The sequence below is a fragment of the Ambystoma mexicanum genome, unplaced genomic scaffold (assembly GCF_040938575.1).
Source record: "Ambystoma mexicanum isolate Mex_15411 unplaced genomic scaffold, UKY_AmexF1_1 Mex_scaf1, whole genome shotgun sequence".
Taxonomy (NCBI): domain Eukaryota; kingdom Metazoa; phylum Chordata; class Amphibia; order Caudata; family Ambystomatidae; genus Ambystoma; species Ambystoma mexicanum.
The window spans coordinates 3,675,697-3,700,120 of record NW_027182324.1 but is presented as its reverse complement, the minus strand read 5'-3'; the positions used below and the strand labels follow the sequence as shown (position 1 = coordinate 3,700,120).

General features: G+C 40.2%; 3 non-coding genes across 3 annotated transcripts; all 3 read right to left on the bottom strand.

Moving 5' to 3' along the window:
* Nucleotides 1–243: 243 nt before the first annotated feature.
* Nucleotides 244–317, bottom strand: TRNAT-AGU (transfer RNA threonine (anticodon AGU)). The gene has a single exon. It is a non-coding gene; the product is annotated as a tRNA-Thr (tRNA).
* Nucleotides 318–5,280: 4,963 nt separating this feature from the next.
* TRNAT-AGU (transfer RNA threonine (anticodon AGU)) lies at nucleotides 5,281–5,354 on the bottom strand. The gene has a single exon. It is a non-coding gene; the product is annotated as a tRNA-Thr (tRNA).
* Nucleotides 5,355–10,318: 4,964 nt separating this feature from the next.
* TRNAT-AGU (transfer RNA threonine (anticodon AGU)) lies at nucleotides 10,319–10,392 on the bottom strand. The gene has a single exon. It is a non-coding gene; the product is annotated as a tRNA-Thr (tRNA).
* Nucleotides 10,393–24,424: the final 14,032 nt, after the last annotated feature.

The window sequence follows — 24,424 nt, the reverse complement described above, 5'->3', positions numbered from 1 at the left end:
TCAGGCGTACCTTTGCTTCTTTTACAAAAAATTAAGCAGGAAATATGAATTGCTCATTCTAATATGTGCTATTTCTGATGGCATCGCAACCTTGGGCAATATGACTCTAAGGTAGTGGAGTCCAGAGTTCTTGGATGCTTTGCCAACATATGAAGCCTGACTGTGCTTCTAAATAGCATGAAATAGCAATCTTTGTACAAAGTTTTAATATTGGGGAGACAGATTGGTCGAAAAAAAGCAGACAGGCGCTGCTGAGATTCGAACTCAGGATCTCCTGTTTACTAGACAGGCGCTTTAACCAACTAAGCCACAGCACCTTTTTTGCATCTGGTCTCCTTTCCTTCCTCATGTAATCATTTAGAAGTGAAATCCACTTTTTTAAGGCTGGGCTTCTGTTGCAATATAACTTTTCAAAATGTTTTCCAATTGACTGAAACTCCATTGCACAAAACAAGCATGTCATTAATCGTCGATTTAGAGTGGACTGCATTGCCCAGTGTGTGCATTGAGGAGCACATGTTCGTCTTTACTGGGGAGCAAGTTTGCACTCATGAATGTGGCAAAACATTCAAATCCGTAAGTGGGTGAACATTAAAGTCCTAGATGCTGCAAATCTCTATATCTGGATACGGAATGACTGAAAAAAGTTATGTCTCCAGTGTCGAAATGTGTGTAATGCACTAGTAATTCATTTCCTTTATTGACCAGTGAGGTAGCCATGTATGGAGGTGCTGTAGAGTGAAAATCAAGTTTCAAATGGGCAGTGATCCCTGTGCCTGGATAGCTCAGTCGGTAGAGCATCAGACTTTTAATCTGAGGGTCCAGGGTTCAAGTCCCTGTTCAGGCGTACCTTTGCTTCTTTTACAAAAAATTAAGCAGGAAATATGAATTGCTCATTCTAATATGTGCTGTTTCTGATGGCATCGCAACCTTGGGCAATATGACTCTAAGGTAGTGGAGTCCAGAGTTCTTGGATGCTTTGCCAACATTTCAAGCCTGACTGTGCTTCTAAATAGCATGAAATAGCAATCTTTGTACAAAGTTTTAATATTGGGGAGACAGATTGGTCGAAAAAAAAGCAGACAGGCGCTGCTGAGATTCGAACTCAGGATATCCTGTTTACTAGACAGGCGCTTTAACCAACTAAGCCACAGCCCCTTTTTTGCATCTGGTCTCCTTTCCTTCCTCATGTAATCAATCAGAAGTGAAATCCACTTTTTTAAGGCTGGGCTTCTGTTGCAATATAACTTTTCAAAATGTTTTCCAATTGACTGAAACTCCATTGCACAAAACGAGCATGTCATTAATCGTCGATTTAGAGTGGACTGCATTGCCCAGTGTGTGCATTGAGGAGCACATGTTCGTCTTTACTGGGGAGCAAGTTTGCACTCATGAATGTGGCAAAACATTCAAATCCGTAAGTGGGTGAACATTAAAGTCCTAGATGCTGCAAATCTCTATATCTGGATACGGAATGACTGAAAAAAGTTATGTCTCCAGTGTCAAAATGTGTGTAATGCACTAGTAATTCATTTCCTTTATTGACCAGTGAGGTAGCCATGTATGGAGGTGCTGTAGAGTGAAAATCAAGTTTCAAATGGGCAGTGATCCCTGTGCCTGGATAGCTCAGTCGGTAGAGCATCAGACTTTTAATCTGAGGGTCCAGGGTTCAAGTCCCTGTTCAGGCGTACCTTTGCTTCTTTTACAAAAAATTAAGCAGGAAATATGAATTGCTCATTCTAATATGTGCTATTTCTGATGGCATCGCAACCTTGGGCAATATGACTCTAAGGTAGTGGAGTCCAGAGTTCTTGGATGCTTTGCCAACATATCAAGCCTGACTGTGCTTCTAAATAGCATGAAATAGCAATCTTTGTACAAAGTTTTAATATTGGGGAGACAGATTGGTCGAAAAAAAGCAGACAGGCGCTGCTGAGATTCTAACTCAGGATCTCCTGTTTACTAGACAGGCGCTTTAACCAACTAAGCCACAGCACCTTTTTTGCATCTGGTCTCCTTTCCTTCCTCGTGTAATCATTTAGAAGTGAAATCCACTTTTTTAAGGCTGGGCTTCTGTTGCAATATAACTTTTCAAAATGTTTTCCAATTGACTGAAACTCCATTGCACAAAACGAGCATGTCATTAATCGTCGATTTAGAGTGGACTGCATTGCCCAGTGTGTGCATTGAGGAGCACATGTTCGTATTTACTGGGGAGCAAGTTTGCACTCATGAATGTGGCAAAACATTCAAATCCGTAAGTGGGTGAACATTAAAGTCCTAGATGCTGCAAATCTCTATATCTGGATACGGAATGACTGAAAAAAGTTATGTCTCCAGTGTCAAAATGTGTGTAATGCACTAGTAATTCATTTCCTTTATTGACCAGTGAGGTAGCCATGTATGGAGGTGCTGTAGAGTGAAAATCAAGTTTCAAATGGCAGTGATCCATGTGCATGGATAGCTCAGTCGGTAGAGCATCAGACTTTTAATCTGAGGGTCCAGGGTTCAAGTCCCTGTTCAGGCGTACCTTTGCTTCTTTTACAAAAAATTAAGCAGGAAATATGAATTGCTCATTCTAATATGTGCTATTTCTGATGGCATCGCAACCTTGGGCAATATGACTCTAAGGTAGTGGAGTCCAGAGTTCTTGGATGCTTTGCCAACATATCAAGCCTGACTGTGCTTCTAAATAGCATGAAATAGCAATCTTTGTACAAAGTTTTAATATTGGGGAGACAGATTGGTCGAAAAAAAGCAGACAGGCGCTGCTGAGATTCTAACTCAGGATCTCCTGTTTACTAGACAGGCGCTTTAACCAACTAAGCCACAGCACCTTTTTTGCATCTGGTCTCCTTTCCTTCCTCATGTAATCATTTAGAAGTGAAATCCACTTTTTTAAGGCTGGGCTTATGTTGCAATATAACTTTTCAAAATGTTTTCCAATTGACTGAAACTCCATTGCACAAAACGAGCATGTCATTAATCGTCGATTTAGAGTGGACTGCATTGCCCAGTGTGTGCATTGAGGAGCACATGTTCGTATTTACTGGGGAGCAAGTTTGCACTCATGAATGTGGCAAAACATTCAAATCCGTAAGTGGGTGAACATTAAAGTCCTAGATGCTGCAAATCTCTATATCTGGATACGGAATGACTGAAAAAAGTTATGTCTCCAGTGTCAAAATGTGTGTAATGCACTAGTAATTCATTTCCTTTATTGACCAGTGAGGTAGCCATGTATGGAGGTGCTGTAGAGTGAAAATCAAGTTTCAAATGGCAGTGATCCATGTGCCTGGATAGCTCAGTCGGTAGAGCATCAGACTTTTAATCTGAGGGTCCAGGGTTCAAGTCCCTGTTCAGGCGTACCTTTGCTTCTTTTACAAAAAATTAAGCAGGAAATATGAATTGCTCATTCTAATATGTGCTATTTCTGATGGCATCGCAACCTTGGGCAATATGACTCTAAGGTAGTGGAGTCCAGAGTTCTTGGATGCTTTGCCAACATATGAAGCCTGACTGTGCTTCTAAATAGCATGAAATAGCAATCTTTGTACAAAGTTTTAATATTGGGGAGACAGATTGGTCGAAAAAAAGCAGACAGGCGCTGCTGAGATTCTAACTCAGGATCTCCTGTTTACTAGACAGGCGCTTTAACCAACTAAGCCACAGCACCTTTTTTGCATCTGGTCTCCTTTCCTTCCTCGTGTAATCATTTAGAAGTGAAATCCACTTTTTTAAGGCTGGGCTTCTGTTGCAATATAACTTTTCAAAATGTTTTCCAATTGACTGAAACTCCATTGCACAAAACGAGCATGTCATTAATCGTCGATTTAGAGTGGACTGCATTGCCCAGTGTGTGCATTGAGGAGCACATGTTCGTATTTACTGGGGAGCAAGTTTGCACTCATGAATGTGGCAAAACATTCAAATCCGTAAGTGGGTGAACATTAAAGTCCTAGATGCTGCAAATCTCTATATCTGGATACGGAATGACTGAAAAAAGTTATGTCTCCAGTGTCAAAATGTGTGTAATGCACTAGTAATTCATTTCCTTTATTGACCAGTGAGGTAGCCATGTATGGAGGTGCTGTAGAGTGAAAATCAAGTTTCAAATGGCAGTGATCCATGTGCATGGATAGCTCAGTCGGTAGAGCATCAGACTTTTAATCTGAGGGTCCAGGGTTCAAGTCCCTGTTCAGGCGTACCTTTGCTTCTTTTACAAAAAATTAAGCAGGAAATATGAATTGCTCATTCTAATATGTGCTATTTCTGATGGCATCGCAACCTTGGGCAATATGACTCTAAGGTAGTGGAGTCCAGAGTTCTTGGATGCTTTGCCAACATATCAAGCCTGACTGTGCTTCTAAATAGCATGAAATAGCAATCTTTGTACAAAGTTTTAATATTGGGGAGACAGATTGGTCGAAAAAAAGCAGACAGGCGCTGCTGAGATTCTAACTCAGGATCTCCTGTTTACTAGACAGGCGCTTTAACCAACTAAGCCACAGCACCTTTTTTGCATCTGGTCTCCTTTCCTTCCTCGTGTAATCATTTAGAAGTGAAATCCACTTTTTTAAGGCTGGGCTTCTGTTGCAATATAACTTTTCAAAATGTTTTCCAATTGACTGAAACTCCATTGCACAAAACGAGCATGTCATTAATCGTCGATTTAGAGTGGACTGCATTGCCCAGTGTGTGCATTGAGGAGCACATGTTCGTATTTACTGGGGAGCAAGTTTGCACTCATGAATGTGGCAAAACATTCAAATCCGTAAGTGGGTGAACATTAAAGTCCTAGATGCTGCAAATCTCTATATCTGGATACGGAATGACTGAAAAAAGTTATGTCTCCAGTGTCAAAATGTGTGTAATGCACTAGTAATTCATTTCCTTTATTGACCAGTGAGGTAGCCATGTATGGAGGTGCTGTAGAGTGAAAATCAAGTTTCAAATGGCAGTGATCCATGTGCCTGGATAGCTCAGTCGGTAGAGCATCAGACTTTTAATCTGAGGGTCCAGGGTTCAAGTCCCTGTTCAGGCGTACCTTTGCTTCTTTTACAAAAAATTAAGCAGGAAATATGAATTGCTCATTCTAATATGTGCTATTTCTGATGGCATCGCAACCTTGGGCAATATGACTCTAAGGTAGTGGAGTCCAGAGTTCTTGGATGCTTTGCCAACATATGAAGCCTGACTGTGCTTCTAAATAGCATGAAATAGCAATCTTTGTACAAAGTTTTAATATTGGGGAGACAGATTGGTCGAAAAAAAGCAGACAGGCGCTGCTGAGATTCGAACTCAGGATCTCCTGTTTACTAGACAGGCGCTTTAACCAACTAAGCCACAGCACCTTTTTTGCATCTGGTCTCCTTTCCTTCCTCATGTAATCATTTAGAAGTGAAATCCACTTTTTTAAGGCTGGGCTTCTGTTGCAATATAACTTTTCAAAATGTTTTCCAATTGACTGAAACTCCATTGCACAAAACAAGCATGTCATTAATCGTCGATTTAGAGTGGACTGCATTGCCCAGTGTGTGCATTGAGGAGCACATGTTCGTCTTTACTGGGGAGCAAGTTTGCACTCATGAATGTGGCAAAACATTCAAATCCGTAAGTGGGTGAACATTAAAGTCCTAGATGCTGCAAATCTCTATATCTGGATACGGAATGACTGAAAAAAGTTATGTCTCCAGTGTCGAAATGTGTGTAATGCACTAGTAATTCATTTCCTTTATTGACCAGTGAGGTAGCCATGTATGGAGGTGCTGTAGAGTGAAAATCAAGTTTCAAATGGGTAGTGATCCCTGTGCCTGGATAGCTCAGTCGGTAGAGCATCAGACTTTTAATCTGAGGGTCCAGGGTTCAAGTCCCTGTTCAGGCGTACCTTTGCTTCTTTTACAAAAAATTAAGCAGGAAATATGAATTGCTCATTCTAATATGTGCTGTTTCTGATGGCATCGCAACCTTGGGCAATATGACTCTAAGGTAGTGGAGTCCAGAGTTCTTGGATGCTTTGCCAACATTTCAAGCCTGACTGTGCTTCTAAATAGCATGAAATAGCAATCTTTGTACAAAGTTTTAATATTGGGGAGACAGATTGGTCGGAAAAAAAGCAGACAGGCGCTGCTGAGATTCGAACTCAGGATCTCCTGTTTACTAGACAGGCGCTTTAACCAACTAAGCCACAGCCCCTTTTTTGCATCTGGTCTCCTTTCCTTCCTCATGTAATCAATCAGAAGTGAAATCCACTTTTTTAAGGCTGGGCTTCTGTTGCAATATAACTTTTCAAAATGTTTTCCAATTGACTGAAACTCCATTGCACAAAACGAGCATGTCATTAATCGTCGATTTAGAGTGGACTGCATTGCCCAGTGTGTGCATTGAGGAGCACATGTTCGTCTTTACTGGGGAGCAAGTTTGCACTCATGAATGTGGCAAAACATTCAAATCCGTAAGTGGGTGAACATTAAAGTCCTAGATGCTGCAAATCTCTATATCTGGATACGGAATGACTGAAAAAAGTTATGTCTCCAGTGTCAAAATGTGTGTAATGCACTAGTAATTCATTTCCTTTATTGACCAGTGAGGTAGCCATGTATGGAGGTGCTGTAGAGTGAAAATCAAGTTTCAAATGGGCAGTGATCCCTGTGCCTGGATAGCTCAGTCGGTAGAGCATCAGACTTTTAATCTGAGGGTCCAGGGTTCAAGTCCCTGTTCAGGCGTACCTTTGCTTCTTTTACAAAAAATTAAGCAGGAAATATGAATTGCTCATTCTAATATGTGCTATTTCTGATGGCATCGCAACCTTGGGCAATATGACTCTAAGGTAGTGGAGTCCAGAGTTCTTGGATGCTTTGCCAACATATCAAGCCTGACTGTGCTTCTAAATAGCATGAAATAGCAATCTTTGTACAAAGTTTTAATATTGGGGAGACAGATTGGTCGAAAAAAAGCAGACAGGCGCTGCTGAGATTCTAACTCAGGATCTCCTGTTTACTAGACAGGCGCTTTAACCAACTAAGCCACAGCACCTTTTTTGCATCTGGTCTCCTTTCCTTCCTCGTGTAATCATTTAGAAGTGAAATCCACTTTTTTAAGGCTGGGCTTCTGTTGCAATATAACTTTTCAAAATGTTTTCCAATTGACTGAAACTCCATTGCACAAAACGAGCATGTCATTAATCGTCGATTTAGAGTGGACTGCATTGCCCAGTGTGTGCATTGAGGAGCACATGTTCGTATTTACTGGGGAGCAAGTTTGCACTCATGAATGTGGCAAAACATTCAAATCCGTAAGTGGGTGAACATTAAAGTCCTAGATGCTGCAAATCTCTATATCTGGATACGGAATGACTGAAAAAAGTTATGTCTCCAGTGTCAAAATGTGTGTAATGCACTAGTAATTCATTTCCTTTATTGACCAGTGAGGTAGCCATGTATGGAGGTGCTGTAGAGTGAAAATCAAGTTTCAAATGGCAGTGATCCATGTGCCTGGATAGCTCAGTCGGTAGAGCATCAGACTTTTAATCTGAGGGTCCAGGGTTCAAGTCCCTGTTCAGGCGTACCTTTGCTTCTTTTACAAAAAATTAAGCAGGAAATATGAATTGCTCATTCTAATATGTGCTATTTCTGATGGCATCGCAACCTTGGGCAATATGACTCTAAGGTAGTGGAGTCCAGAGTTCTTGGATGCTTTGCCAACATATGAAGCCTGACTGTGCTTCTAAATAGCATGAAATAGCAATCTTTGTACAAAGTTTTAATATTGGGGAGACAGATTGGTCGAAAAAAAGCAGACAGGCGCTGCTGAGATTCGAACTCAGGATCTCCTGTTTACTAAACAGGCGCTTTAACCAACTAAGCCACAGCACCTTTTTTGCATCTGGTCTCCTTTCCTTCCTCATGTAATCAATCAGAAGTGAAATCCACTTTTTTAAGGCTGGGCTTCTGTTGCAATATAACTTTTCAAAATGTTTTCCAATTGACTGAAACTCCATTGCACAAAACAAGCATGTCATTAATCGTCGATTTAGAGTGGACTGCATTGCCCAGTGTGTGCATTGAGGAGCACATGTTCGTCTTTACTGGGGAGCAAGTTTGCACTCATGAATGTGGCAAAACATTCAAATCCGTAAGTGGGTGAACATTAAAGTCCTAGATGCTGCAAATCTCTATATCTGGATACGGAATGACTGAAAAAAGTTATGTCTCCAGTGTCGAAATGTGTGTAATGCACTAGTAATTCATTTCCTTTATTGACCAGTGAGGTAGCCATGTATGGAGGTGCTGTAGAGTGAAAATCAAGTTTCAAATGGGCAGTGATCCCTGTGCCTGGATAGCTCAGTCGGTAGAGCATCAGACTTTTAATCTGAGGGTCCAGGGTTCAAGTCCCTGTTCAGGCGTACCTTTGCTTCTTTTACAAAAAATTAAGCAGGAAATATGAATTGCTCATTCTAATATGTGCTATTTCTGATGGCATCGCAACCTTGGGCAATATGACTCTAAGGTAGTGGAGTCCAGAGTTCTTGGATGCTTTGCCAACATATCAAGCCTGACTGTGCTTCTAAATAGCATGAAATAGCAATCTTTGTACAAAGTTTTAATATTGGGGAGACAGATTGGTCGAAAAAAAGCAGACAGGCGCTGCTGAGATTCTAACTCAGGATCTCCTGTTTACTAGACAGGCGCTTTAACCAACTAAGCCACAGCACCTTTTTTGCATCTGGTCTCCTTTCCTTCCTCGTGTAATCATTTAGAAGTGAAATCCACTTTTTTAAGGCTGGGCTTCTGTTGCAATATAACTTTTCAAAATGTTTTCCAATTGACTGAAACTCCATTGCACAAAACGAGCATGTCATTAATCGTCGATTTAGAGTGGACTGCATTGCCCAGTGTGTGCATTGAGGAGCACATGTTCGTATTTACTGGGGAGCAAGTTTGCACTCATGAATGTGGCAAAACATTCAAATCCGTAAGTGGGTGAACATTAAAGTCCTAGATGCTGCAAATCTCTATATCTGGATACGGAATGACTGAAAAAAGTTATGTCTCCAGTGTCAAAATGTGTGTAATGCACTAGTAATTCATTTCCTTTATTGACCCGTGAGGTAGCCATGTATGGAGGTGCTGTAGAGTGAAAATCAAGTTTCAAATGGCAGTGATCCATGTGCATGGATAGCTCAGTCGGTAGAGCATCAGACTTTTAATCTGAGAGTCCAGGGTTCAAGTCCCTGTTCAGGCGTACCTTTGCTTCTTTTACAAAAAATTAAGCAGGAAATATGAATTGCTCATTCTAATATGTGCTATTTCTGATGGCATCGCAACCTTGGGCAATATGACTCTAAGGTAGTGGAGTCCAGAGTTCTTGGATGCTTTGCCAACATATCAAGCCTGACTGTGCTTCTAAATAGCATGAAATAGCAATCTTTGTACAAAGTTTTAATATTGGGGAGACAGATTGGTCGAAAAAAAGCAGACAGGCGCTGCTGAGATTCTAACTCAGGATCTCCTGTTTACTAGACAGGCGCTTTAACCAACTAAGCCACAGCACCTTTTTTGCATCTGGTCTCCTTTCCTTCCTCATGTAATCATTTAGAAGTGAAATCCACTTTTTTAAGGCTGGGCTTCTGTTGCAATATAACTTTTCAAAATGTTTTCCAATTGACTGAAACTCCATTGCACAAAACGAGCATGTCATTAATCGTCGATTTAGAGTGGACTGCATTGCCCAGTGTGTGCATTGAGGAGCACATGTTCGTATTTACTGGGGAGCAAGTTTGCACTCATGAATGTGGCAAAACATTCAAATCCGTAAGTGGGTGAACATTAAAGTCCTAGATGCTGCAAATCTCTATATCTGGATACGGAATGACTGAAAAAAGTTATGTCTCCAGTGTCAAAATGTGTGTAATGCACTAGTAATTCATTTCCTTTATTGACCAGTGAGGTAGCCATGTATGGAGGTGCTGTAGAGTGAAAATCAAGTTTCAAATGGCAGTGATCCATGTGCCTGGATAGCTCAGTCGGTAGAGCATCAGACTTTTAATTTGAGGGTCCAGGGTTCAAGTCCCTGTTCAGGCGTACCTTTGCTTCTTTTACAAAAAATTAAGCAGGAAATATGAATTGCTCATTCTAATATGTGCTATTTCTGATGGCATCGCAACCTTGGGCAATATGACTCTAAGGTAGTGGAGTCCAGAGTTCTTGGATGCTTTGCCAACATATGAAGCCTGACTGTGCTTCTAAATAGCATGAAATAGCAATCTTTGTACAAAGTTTTAATATTGGGGAGACAGATTGGTCGAAAAAAAGCAGACAGGCGCTGCTGAGATTCGAACTCAGGATCTCCTGTTTACTAGACAGGCGCTTTAACCAACTAAGCCACAGCACCTTTTTTGCATCTGGTCTCCTTTCCTTCCTCATGTAATCATTTAGAAGTGAAATCCACTTTTTTAAGGCTGGGCTTCTGTTGCAATATAACTTTTCAAAATGTTTTCCAATTGACTGAAACTCCATTGCACAAAACAAGCATGTCATTAATCGTCGATTTAGAGTGGACTGCATTGCCCAGTGTGTGCATTGAGGAGCACATGTTCGTCTTTACTGGGGAGCAAGTTTGCACTCATGAATGTGGCAAAACATTCAAATCCGTAAGTGGGTGAACATTAAAGTCCTAGATGCTGCAAATCTCTATATCTGGATACGGAATGACTGAAAAAAGTTATGTCTCCAGTGTCGAAATGTGTGTAATGCACTAGTAATTCATTTCCTTTATTGACCAGTGAGGTAGCCATGTATGGAGGTGCTGTAGAGTGAAAATCAAGTTTCAAATGGGCAGTGATCCCTGTGCCTGGATAGCTCAGTCGGTAGAGCATCAGACTTTTAATCTGAGGGTCCAGGGTTCAAGTCCCTGTTCAGGCGTACCTTTGCTTCTTTTACAAAAAATTAAGCAGGAAATATGAATTGCTCATTCTAATATGTGCTGTTTCTGATGGCATCGCAACCTTGGGCAATATGACTCTAAGGTAGTGGAGTCCAGAGTTCTTGGATGCTTTGCCAACATTTCAAGCCTGACTGTGCTTCTAAATAGCATGAAATAGCAATCTTTGTACAAAGTTTTAATATTGGGGAGACAGATTGGTCGAAAAAAAAGCAGACAGGCGCTGCTGAGATTCGAACTCAGGATCTCCTGTTTACTAGACAGGCGCTTTAACCAACTAAGCCTGTAAGGATATTTGGCGTGTTACAGTACACAGTACAGCAATACTGCACAAGTAGCACAAAAATTTTTGCAGCACCACCACCACAAGGGTGCGGTGCATTGCTATATGGGTTAGCAGATTAACAAGGAAAGACAGACTATTCAGTAAAAAACGATTTTAACATATAAGATGCAAATCTATTTTTACAGTTAAAAGCACACGTGTTCATTTAAAAATGCACACTATTTTTCACCTGAAATGCCTATATTGCTAGAGACACATTTGAAAATTAACAGCTAACCTATTAACCATTAACCTGACTAATAAAACCTTATTGTAATATAACCCACTAATAAAATGTGTTCTCTACTGCAGAATTAGGCATACTCTGAAAACCATTTAAATGAGTGTGCAGATTTTTCTCTTCTCTTCTCTGCCTGATTCTCCGTGTTGTTGTGCACAGTAACTGCAGGAAGGAGGAAGTCAGATTTGCAACAATTGCAAATGTATAAGCGAAGCTATTGTTGAAGAGTAGGAGGATGAGAGATGATGGATTTCATTGGGACACGTCATAAAGAGGGCTGAGAGGAAAGTTTTAGTGGGCAGTATCAGGGAAAAAGACAGGCAGACATCTTTCTGCACTACTGGGGAGAAGACCTGGCTGTGGGGTCCTGACTGAATGCAAATTCCGGTGTCCTGCTGCAGTCGAGACTGGGGAAAGCTGAAAGAAAAACCTTTCCACTGGCTGAGGCATTCCTATCTGAAAAAGCTGAGAATTCCAGGCAATGACCCCGGCTTGAGAAGGCAAGCGTTCCTTTTTGCTGGAGTTAATCCAAGAGAGCCACATTCACAAAGAGAACAACTAAAGAGATAGGGTAATGAGAAGTGTGGGAGCTGAGTGTGTACGGTGATATGCAGTCAGTGTAGGATTCCTGTGCGTGTCTTAATCAAATACCAATGTTGCAAGTTGAATTCTGTTCTCCGCCACGCTCTTTGCAGTGTGTCATAGAAAATGCTTTTACTGTACCATTTTATTTATTTCTGTAAAGAATGAGATCATGTCTAAATGCAACTTTTATAATACAGAAAATATTTGAAAACAGACGGGTGGTTTATTTTCTATTTACCATTACAATGCCAATGATGTGGGGAGATTTTTAAACAGTGCAATGGTCATTTTAAGACAGATGTGTGCATGTCAGAATCAGTATGAATAATTGTGAGTGACTGTAGTATAACTTGTTGGAGGTACATGAGCCAACGGGAAGAGAGACTCTCTGAACATAGCTCCCTACCGTATATAAGGTAGTGGAAATTACCACAAAACTACCACATATAGCTCTCTGTCGTAAATAAGTCAGTGAGTTTGCCCATGGTGGCGCACCAACACTATCACTGGAAAATGTGGTATCCCTAGAATGCAGGTCTGAGGTCTCTCTAGTGATCACACGAAAAATCTAAGCGAAGATAAGGGATTCTGGACATTGGGGCCACAAATAAAACAAGGGAATTATGCTCACCAAAATACCACCAACCACGTATACCAAATATGCAGGTCTGGGTGCTGAAATAATGCATGTCCATTGTATTATTGTTGCACATGGCCAAATCTGAATACAAAGAGTGATTATTGCTAAGTTATTTTTCGGCGGTAATAAAATACCGTCAGGCCCCAAATCTCCACAAAATACCCTACATATTTATGGTGCGTTGCAGGCCGGGAAAGTGATCACAGAGTACCTACTGGGCGTGGCAAGCGTGTCTCACACTGCCATTTGCACATTAAAGGGAACCCATTTTATAATAGCAGTGTGCCACTAAAAACGAATTTCAGAATGTCACAAAGGGAAACCACATTCTCAGATCTAGTGCAATATTTAGAGGCAAAGTTATTTGCACATGGGAATTGGTCTTCGAATACCACGTTAGAATGGAGTAACCGCATTCAAGGTGAGGTGCAGAAAGAAAAACTAGACAATATTTTTGCAGAAGGCAGCATAATTCAGGTCTGCCTTACAAGATTATTGAATGCAGCCGATAAAAGTGCAGAGAAAGACTGTTTAATACGGCTATGCGGCAAAATATGGTTTATTTTAAACAAGTCCCTGCGAATGCAAGAGAATGATACTCAGCTAATTAACAGGTTAAAGACTGAATTAGATGGGGCAAGTAAAAATCAGGAAATGTTGAGAGCAGAATTGGATGTATGCCAAAAAGACATGCAATTAAAATGCAGAGACTTTGATACTCAGTTATCCAAAAGCAAGAAACAATTTGAAGATAGTGAGCAAGAATTGACACACTTAAAAGCCTTAGTGGATCACATTAGGCAGGATAAAGATGAGGTTGTTTCAGAAATGCAGATTTTACAAAAAGAACATTGCGAAAAAGAAGGTGATCTCCAGAGTGCAGAACAAGAAATTATTAAAATGATTCAAGAAAGAGACAAAAGAAATAAAGAGTTCAATGAATGCCAAATGCAAATGTGCGACATGCAGGAGGCGATTAATAAAATGAGCGATGAAAATAATTATTTGCAGAATGAAGCAACTAGACTCCTTAAAAAGTGTAAGGACTTAGAACAGCAAATGTGCATTCCCAGGTCCCAAGAGAGGCGGCAGGGTACCACATTCAATGGAGTGGAGGTGAATTCTAGCTCTGCCCAAAGAGCTAGTGCCCCAGTGACAGGGCCGGTGACTGAACTTGGTTGCAGCGCCCTTGGGGGATTTGATACTCCCATTGGGGGCAGCCACCAATCTCATACACCTGAAAACAGGATTGAATCACAAAATAGTGCAACTCCATGCATTGCAACAAGTAGCCCCATAAAAATAATGAAATCCATTAAAGCCCTGATCAAACCATTTAAAAAGGGAGGTGAATGCTGCATTGAGGATCACTTAGAAGCGGTACATGACATTTTTAAAGATACCTAAGGAACAGTACAGACAATATTTTCATTTAACTTTAGATGCCCCGACGGCCAGCATCATAAGGGGATTAAATGAACAGCAGAATATGACATGGCTGGAGTTTGAAAAAGAAATTAGGCGTCATTTTTCTCCTTTTCAGTCATTGCAGGAGGCAAAGAAAGTCGCGTACACTATTACTGCTGGACCTAATACATCACCTCGCCAATTTTTACAAGACTTAAAAAGAGCATTCTCTCGCTTTGATGTATCTTTTGACTCAAATTCCAATGAGTTTAAAACCGCATACTTCTATGGGCTACAGAAAGACATCATATCCCAATTGGTCCGTGAATTTGACCGTGACAAGTCCCTTGAATGGATTGTACATCAAAGCACCAAGCTATATGAGGTACTCTATTGTCAGGGTAGAGAAAGTGATAAAATGAAAGATACTAGGCCTAAATCTAAAGAACCCTCAGCCACAGTAATGGAAATCAGGTCAGCCAAAATGTCCCTTGAGTCTGCTCAAAGCCAAGGTAAAAATAATGTGACACCTGAACAAAGGGGTAATCAACAAAGATCGCCATTTCCTGTACCAATGTTCCAATCACATGATCCTAGTAATAGAGAGAGCTACATCAGCCCTAGATATTTAGGGGACAGACCCCGGGTAAGATACCGGTCTGATATGGCAGGTATGAACAATAACCAGAGACAAAATCAAGATCAAAGAAATGATGGTCCCTACCAGTCATTGGGGACACAGAGCAGATTTGATCCCAGCACCATGATATATGGTAATCAGGATAGGCCCCGATATGTGGATCGATTTACTGATAATGGAAATCAACATAGGGGTCAGTACCCACAATCTGAGAGACAGGACATGAGGCAAAACGTGAACTACAGTCCACGCCAGTACAATGATTCCCCACCAGGGGACTATAATCAAAGGATGGGTGCAACCCGCTCCCCTCCACAATGAATCAAGAGTTCAGAAACCATCCCAACCGGTATCAATCACCTGAGAGGTATCAGAATAGATCCAATCAGGGGGAAAACAACCAATATCGACCTAGGCCACAGAAAGAGGATCCTAGAGAGGTGGAAAGGTTCCAATGCCTTGAGGCCCAAGTGAAAATGTTAGCTGAGCAAATAGGAAAGCTCTATACAGCGCAAAAACAACCTTCCAAAGAGGGGGCTGATGGCCATAGCAATGACCGGGGGGCTTCCGAAAAGTGACTAAGTACTCATGATAACTGCAGTGCCAAAATGACAGATTGCTCTGATATAACTTTGCATAACGACTCTGAGATGACTAATGGATTAAAAATGAAAGTACCAGTAAATGAAATTGTGATGGAAAGTGTAAATACTTCTAAAAAAGAGGTACGGTTTAACTTAGAGCTAAATAAAACAGTAAAGATTTGCACAAATGAGAAAGAAACATTAGGAATTCCAAAAGAACAAAGGGACAGATTTAAGAAAAATGACTCATGCATGGGGAATACCAGTGAACAGGGAGTAAGTGGGGATGCCATAGCTCCTTCCCTGGGCAAGCAAAACAATGACCAAACACAGACAGAAAAAGGAAATACTCACAAGGAGGGTACAAGTCAATCACCTGAAAAATTCTTTGAGCCACATATTTTTGAAGAGGCTGAAAGGGCTGGTATTACACTAAATGATCACAAATGCACAGAATTAAAAAATGACAAATTGCTGAATGATGTTGTTACACATGTTCAGTTGGAAGGTTGTAATGTGGTCTCTGATGTTACCCAGATGGATGGGCGAACGGTGGCCACACTCCAAAAAACCTCTGAACATGGAGAAATGAATAAAATACCTCGCACAGAAATGGGTAAAAAGGAGGGAAAAATGTCTTTTCATTTACCAATGTGCTTAGCCAAAAGTGAAAAAGACCTGAGAAAGGTGAGCCCTGAAATCAGTAAGAATTCACATTTCTTATGTGTATTAGAGGAAGTTGAGGACAGATATTATGCACCCATCACTGTAGAAGAAAAATGCCACACCTTTGCTATGATTGACACTGGCGCACAGGCCACAATTATGTCCAAGGAGCTGGTAAAGAGTATCAATGAAGGGAGGCCTCCACAGAGTCAGATCACAGTGAAGGCAAATCAAGGCCCAGTGCATAACTTTAATGGGGAGGAGGTGACCATCATAGGTGTAACTGAGGTTGACATAAAAATAGGAAAGCACAGAATGAAACAAGAGGTATTGATCACATCTATTTGTGAAATTCCATTTCTGATGGGGACAGATTGCCTGAAAAGATTGTCTCCTCTCATAGATGGGGTGAATGGAGTGCTGTGGTCCTTAACCAAAAAACCATTGAGGCCTAAGAAACTAAAATCACAAAACAGCAATATAAAAGAATGTCACACCGTTGCCAAAACAAATGATGCTGTGGAGGTATATCTCCAGAATAGCTGCATACCTAGTGTCACTGTTATATTAATGTGTCAAGACAAAGATCAGAGCGACAATGAAAAACTACCTGTACAAATATACTTGGACCCAAGGAAAGATTGGCAGACTGCTATAGATGAGCACACATTACGTTTTTACTTAAAAGAGAATACATGCAAACAGAATATTGTTCCTAAAACAGATTCAGAAAAACACATTACCACTCTGGCAGAGATACACATGGAAGATGAGCAACCATGGGTTCACGTTGGTATAAATGATTATCTTAAAACAATAAAAGCCACTTTAGCGCTTGAACATGAAAGGAGTTTCATTAATGAGAAATTGTTGCAAAAAATTATGGAGAGGGAAGAAATCCCGAAATTTAGGATTAAAAACCAATATGTTTCTGGGTTGGACAGTCCAGACTTTGAAAACCGAATTACAGGCAGATGCATGCTTAAAATTAGCATTGGGCAGAAAACAATTTACCATAATGTATGGATAGTGAGTGGAGCACAAAATGAATTTTACATGGGCAATGACATCATGCACAGAATGTGTATGGTGTTAGATTTCCTTAATCAAAAAATATGGTCACGCCTAGGTGGGCCGGCGCCTGAATTTGAAGACAAAAGAAGGGCTTATCATTGTGCACAACTAGTTCCTTATGCAGTCGAATTACAGATGAGGAAAAATACTATTGTTCCTGCATTTACAAAACAGTTTGCAATAACACTGAAATGCAAAAATGGACAGCAGATGAAAGGCTCTGATGCATTTGTATGCCTGAATGAATCCATAAAACAGCAAGGCCTGGATTATGAATACATTCCATTGGTAGACATTGGTGAAGGATCTGTAAAAATCATGGTAAATAATAAAGGTTGTCAGGACATTCATTTAGAGGAAAACTCCCCATTAGGAATGGCCATACAAAAATCACATTATACGGCAGATTTAAATAACATGGTGATTGGGAATATTCCTGAAAAATATGTAGATGCCAAGGGCGAGTTGCCAGAACACCTGGACTCTCAGCCCAAAGGAATATTTAAAATTCATTCTGTGTATCCTTATGATTCAAATGAGACAGTGTGCTGCCATCAAGAGGATTGCATAATATTTAATTTAAATGAAAATGAAACAGGAAATCAGCCCATTGAAGTGGAAGCTGATCTGCCAAAATATTTGAAAGTGGCAGCTCTACAAAAAGACACAGCCACACAGTTAGAGGAAAGCGCTGAGATTCCTTTACCAGAAGAGTTTCCAGAATTTTCCAGAATGGTAGAAGAGCAGATCTCCTTAGCGGATGCATGTGACAGCGATGAGGATCGACGCAATCTGAGGGAAATATTTATGGAGTTTAAGGATGTATTTGCAAAAGATGCTTATGATTGTGGTTTAACTGATTTACATGTGGCCACACTACCAGAAGGTTGTAGCAGAAATCCAGTGTTTGTACGCCAGTATAGACTACCGCTGGCATGTTTAGAATCATTGGCAGAGATTATTAAAAATTTGGAATCACGGGGAATAATTAGGCCCATTCATAGCACATCCAATACGCCTATTTTAGGTGTGTTAAAGCCAAATGGTCAATGGCGGCTGTGTGCAGACTTAAGAGAGTTAAATAAAAGAGTACCAGTATCTAGATGGCCACTACCATTCATTGATCAGGGCCTAGCTCAGATACATGGTTCAAATGTATTTACCACGTTAGATCTCACATCTGGATATTGGTGTGTGCCATTGGCAGAGGAGATACAACACCTATTTTCCTTTACATTTGACAGGACTCAATATGCCTGGCTTAGAGCTCCGTTCGGGTACATCAATAGTGGGAGTGAATTTGGCATATTTTTGAGAAAGGCCATGCCAGATGCAGCGGAAAGAGGAACAATAGTTTATGTGGATGATGTCTTGATAAAAAATGAAAACCTTAAAAGCCATTTTGATGAAATAAGACATGTGCTTGGCCAATTGCAGAAAGCAGGCGCCAAAGTATCTTTGCAAAAAGCACAATGGTGCAAGAAAAAAGTGAACTTTCTAGGGCATGAAGTGACTGAACATGGGCTAAATCCACAAAGGAAGAAAATAGAGGCCATACAAAGATTAAAAGATCCTAAAAATGTGAAAGGAGTAAAAAGTTTATTAGGGATGACAGGCTATAACAGAAAGTTCATTGAGAATTATGCAGAAATCACTCAACCATTGACTAAACTGCTTAAACTAAATACTCCCTGGAGATGGGAAAGAGAGCAGTCTGATGCAGTGGCTAGATTGAAGGAATGTCTTCTAAAGGCACCATGTTTAGCATACCCCATAAAGGACAGGGATTTCTTTATAGAAATAGGCTTTTCTGAACATTGTATGTCAGCAGTGTTATCACAAAAACACGATTTGAATCACAAAACCATTGCATATGCAAGTAAGGCATTTTCCCAAGTTGAAATGAAATTTAATGAATGCGAAAAGGCCCTATTAACCACTGTGTGGGCGCTACAACATTTCCGCCCCATTGTTCAGGGAGAAAAGGTGATTATTGAAACAAATCATCAACCTTTGCAATTTTTAGAGAGTAAAAGAATTAGATCAGGCAATCTAGCGCAATCCAGAATCACTTCATGGACGCTGGCATTACAAGGTTTTCCCGTAGAAGTAAGATATGGACAAAATAAAAAGAGCCCAATTGCTCAAGGGTTAGCTGACTTACATGACTGTGCAGCTGAACAAATAACAAATGAAATGGATGTGGAAGCTAGTTTACAGGAATTTGAACAATCACCACACAAAGCTTTTGATGAAAAAACATGCAAGGATTTGCCAACTGTATATGTGGATGGTTGTGCTTTTCACATTGAAAATGACAGTAATAAACAATTAGTGGCAGGAATAGGAAATGTCTGGTTGAAATGTGAAGGCGTTCCTAGTATAGGGATGAGGATTGGAGATAGGAGCAGTCAGGTGGCGGAATTGGCAGCCATCTATAAAGCAATTGATACTGCAGTTGATAAAAAGTTCAGTGAAATTGTCCTGGTGACTGATTCTGTCTATGCACGGAATAGCTTTGTGGAGTATTTGCCTGGTTGGAAAGCAAGAGGCATGGTTACATACAACAAAAAGCCACTTAAACATGGAAAAATGATACAAGCCATAGACAAATTGGTGTCAGAAAATAATTTAACAATATACTGGAGAAAAATTCGTGGGCATTTAAAAACACCAGGAGAGGATAAGGAGGGAAATGATAAGGCAGACCATCTGGCTAAGATTGGGGCTGTGATGGGAGAATTGCTACCTATTGATTATTTAATGGGTGAAATACAAATTGATGCAGTCACACGTTCTAAAGCACCAAAGGAGGTAGATCAACCGGTGGTGCAGTGGAGTCATGACACGCCAGACCAAGATTTGATTGAGGCACAAAAGAATGATCACATTTTGGGAATCTATTATAATCATTTGATAGATCCTGAACAAAATCCTTTAACAGAAAATGATTGCATGGGAAAAGAAGAATTGAGGGTGTTATTAAAGAACAAAACACGAATTAGATTACAGGATGGACTCATGATTAGAGAGTCCATAACAGGGCAAATACAGTGGGTAGTACCCCTTTCATTCAGAGGACTAATGCTACACCATGCACACGATGCCATAACTGCAGGCCATAGAGGTTCACAAAAGACATTAGAAATACTAAAAGATTATGCTTACTGGCCACATATGTCCCAAGATGTGGAATTATATACTAGAGGAGGTCTAGTATGCGCCCAATTTAAACCTGCTTCACCAATGCATAGAGCACCATTGATGAAAAGAGGCCTAACTCTCCCATGGTCAGATTTGCAAATAGACTATGTAGGTCCTTTAAAAAGGTCGAGCAGGGGACACCGCTATATTTTGAGTGTGGTATGTTTGATGTCAAAGTGGATTGAGTGCATTCCCGCACCAGATTGTAGTGCGCAAACAGCAGCCACATTGCTGGTGAACCATGTGTTCTCAAGGTTTGGGTTGCCACAAAGAATTGAGTCAGACAGAGGAAGTCATTTCACAAGTACTCTAATGAGTAAGGTATGGCAAATACTAGGTGTGAAAAGGAAACTACATATCGCATATCGGGCGGCGTCTTCAGGTACAGTTGAAAGAAGCAATAGGTCTGTTGTGGATATTTTAAAGAAATTTGTGGCAGAAGCAGGTTCCAGCTGGGATTTGCGTTTACCATTGGTTTTGATGGCAATCAGGTCGACTCCTGCCAAAGCAACAGGTGTTAGCCCCCATGAGGTCTTAACAGGTAGGAAAATGGTGTTACCACAACACCTACTATACAGAACACATGAGCAAACTCTAGTGAGTGCATCCACAGTTCATGAATATATTGATGAACTGAGGAGGCATTTGCAACATGCATTTGCTTTTGTGCAGAGAAATCTGGAAAGAGCTGCTGACAGTGCTAAGTCATATTATGATAAAAAGACATCAGTAAAGGAATACAGTGTAGGGGATCAGGTGTACAAGTTTCATTTTGGAAAAAGTAAACAGAAAAATTCTAAATTTCTAGCAGCCTGGCAGGGGCCATTTCGAATTATAGATAAAGTCTCTCCTGTAGTGTATAAAATTTTGAAAAATGAAGGCGAAACAGCAATAGAGCAGTTTGTCCATGTAAATCAAATCAAACCATGCCATCCCAGACATGAGATCAGGCAGCTTGAGCATGTGGAAACGGATAGAGTCCCTTGAGAAAATAAATGGGTGTAATCAGGAGGCAGTGACAAAGAAGTTAAAAAAAAGTTGATTGTTATGATGGCACATAAACACTGTAGTATATGTAGAATATAATATAAATAAATAAATAAATAAATAAATAAATAAATGCACATATAACGGAAGCTCATGGTTGGTGTGCAGAGAGAAAGTGTATTAAATATTGAATGCTGTTTTATATGTGTTTGTTTTCTTTTAACTTGTGTTTAATTTCAGAAAAAAGAAAAAAAAAACGAAGTATTTTTACCAAGCATGTTTTATTTTTGGCAAAAGGATGAAGTTAGTATTGTGCTATGTACTTAATCTGTTTATTTTCTATTTTGATTTAGACAATTAACATTATTTGGTCGGAGGTTCCGGGATCAGAGGCCACGGGAGACGATGGAGTCCTGGAGTCCCCTGGATGAAAACCAAAAGATGCCTGCCTCCAGGTGGAGGTGAAGACAAAATAACCGGAATGCCAAAAGAGATGACTACTGTGGATTCAAGATTGCCAAGATGAAAGAGTACTCGAATGAACCGAATAACATCGCTGGTCGGGACATACCAAAAGAGACAAAGCAAAAGTTCCGGCATATGAAGTTCCACGTATTTATTATTTTAATTATTTATTTTAACTTGTTATATTACTTATTTGTTTTAGTTAGTTGTTTTATTTCATTGTTTTTAATTGACTTGGAAAATTTAAACTTAAAGTAATGCCACTTCCACTGAGAAGGCAAATGTGGAACATTTTATGAACTGATGGACTCAGATGAAATGTTGATTGCAAATTTTCATTGATGCACATGAATATTCATTTTGTTGGATTGCTATATTGTAAAAAAAAATAGAACAAGTTGTTTTTAGGAATTGGCTTGGATTATAGCCAAGTTCTAAAAACAAAAGGAGGGTATATGTAAGGATATTTGGCGTGTTACAGTACACAGTACAGCAATACTGCACAAGTAGCACAAAAATTTTTGCAGCACCACCACCACAAGGGTGCGGTGCATTGCTATATGGGTTAGCAGATTAACAAGGAAAGACAGACTATTCAGTAAAAAACGATTTTAACATATAAGATGCAAATCTATTTTTACAGTTAAAAGCACACGTGTTCATTTAAAAATGCACACTATTTTTCACCTGAAATGCCTATATTGCTAGAGACACATTTGAAAATTAACAGCTAACCTATTAACCATTAACCTGACTAATAAAACCTTATTGTAATATAACCCACTAATAAAATGTGTTCTCTACTGCAGAATTAGGCATACTCTGAAAACCATTTAAATGAGTGTGCAGATTTTTCTCTTCTCTTCTCTGCCTGATTCTCCGTGTTGTTGTGCACAGTAACTGCAGGAAGGAGGAAGTCAGATTTGCAACAATTGCAAATGTATAAGCGAAGCTATTGTTGAAGAGTAGGAGGATGAGAGATGATGGATTTCATTGGGACACGTCATAAAGAGGGCTGAGAGGAAAGTTTTAGTGGGCAGTATCAGGGAAAAAGACAGGCAGACATCTTTCTGCACTACTGGGGAGAAGACCTGGCTGTGGGGTCCTGACTGAATGCAAATTCCGGTGTCCTGCTGCAGTCGAGACTGGGGAAAGCTGAAAGAAAAACCTTTCCACTGGCTGAGGCATTCCTATCTGAAAAAGCTGAGAATTCCAGGCAATGACCCCGGCTTGAGAAGGCAAGCGTTCCTTTTTGCTGGAGTTAATCCAAGAGAGCCACATTCACAAAGAGAACAACTAAAGAGATAAGGTAATGAGAAGTGTGGGAGCTGAGTGTGTACGGTGATATGCAGTCAGTGTAGGATTCCTGTGCGTGTCTTAATCAAATACCAATGTTGCAAGTTGAATTCTGTTCTCCGCCACGCTCTTTGCAGTGTGTCATAGAAAATGCTTTTACTGTACCATTTTATTTATTTCTGTAAAGAATGAGATCATGTCTAAATGCAACTTTTATAATACAGAAAATATTTGAAAACAGACGGGTGGTTTATTTTCTATTTACCATTACAATGCCAATGATGTGGGGAGATTTTTAAACAGTGCAATGGTCATTTTAAGACAGATGTGTGCATGTCAGAATCAGTATGAATAATTGTGAGTGACTGTAGTATAACTTGTTGGAGGTACATGAGCCAACGGGAAGAGAGACTCTCTGAACATAGCTCCCTACCGTATATAAGGTAGTGGAAATTACCACAAAACTACCACATATAGCTCTCTGTCGTAAATAAGTCAGTGAGTTTGCCCATGGTGGCGCACCAACACTATCACTGGAAAATGTGGTATCCCTAGAATGCAGGTCTGAGGTCTCTCTAGTGATCACACGAAAAATCTAAGCGAAGGTAAGGGATTCTGGACATTGGGGCCACAAATAAAACAAGGGAATTATGCTCACCAAAATACCACCAACCACGTATACCAAATATGCAGGTCTGGGTGCTGAAATAATGCATGTCCATTGTATTATTGTTGCACATGGCCAAATCTGAATACAAAGAGTGATTATTGCTAAGTTATTTTTCGGCGGTAATAAAATACCGTCAGGCCCCAAATCTCCACAAAATACTCTACAAGCCACAGCCCCTTTTTTGCATCTGGTCTCCTTTCCTTCCTCATGTAATCAATCAGAAGTGAAATCCACTTTTTTAAGGCTGGGCTTCTGTTGCAATATAACTTTTCAAAATGTTTTCCAATTGACTGAAACTCCATTGCACAAAACGAGCATGTCATTAATCGTCGATTTAGAGTGGACTGCATTGCCCAGTGTGTGCATTGAGGAGCACATGTTCGTCTTTACTGGGGAGCAAGTTTGCACTCATGAATGTGGCAAAACATTCAAATCCGTAAGTGGGTGAACATTAAAGTCCTAGATGCTGCAAATCTCTATATCTGGATACGGAATGACTGAAAAAAGTTATGTCTCCAGTGTCAAAATGTGTGTAATGCACTAGTAATTCATTTCCTTTATTGACCAGTGAGGTAGCCATGTATGGAGGTGCTGTAGAGTAAAAATCAAGTTTCAAATGGGCAGTGATCCCTGTGCCTGGATAGCTCAGTCGGTAGAGCATCAGACTTTTAATCTGAGGGTCCAGGGTTCAAGTCCCTG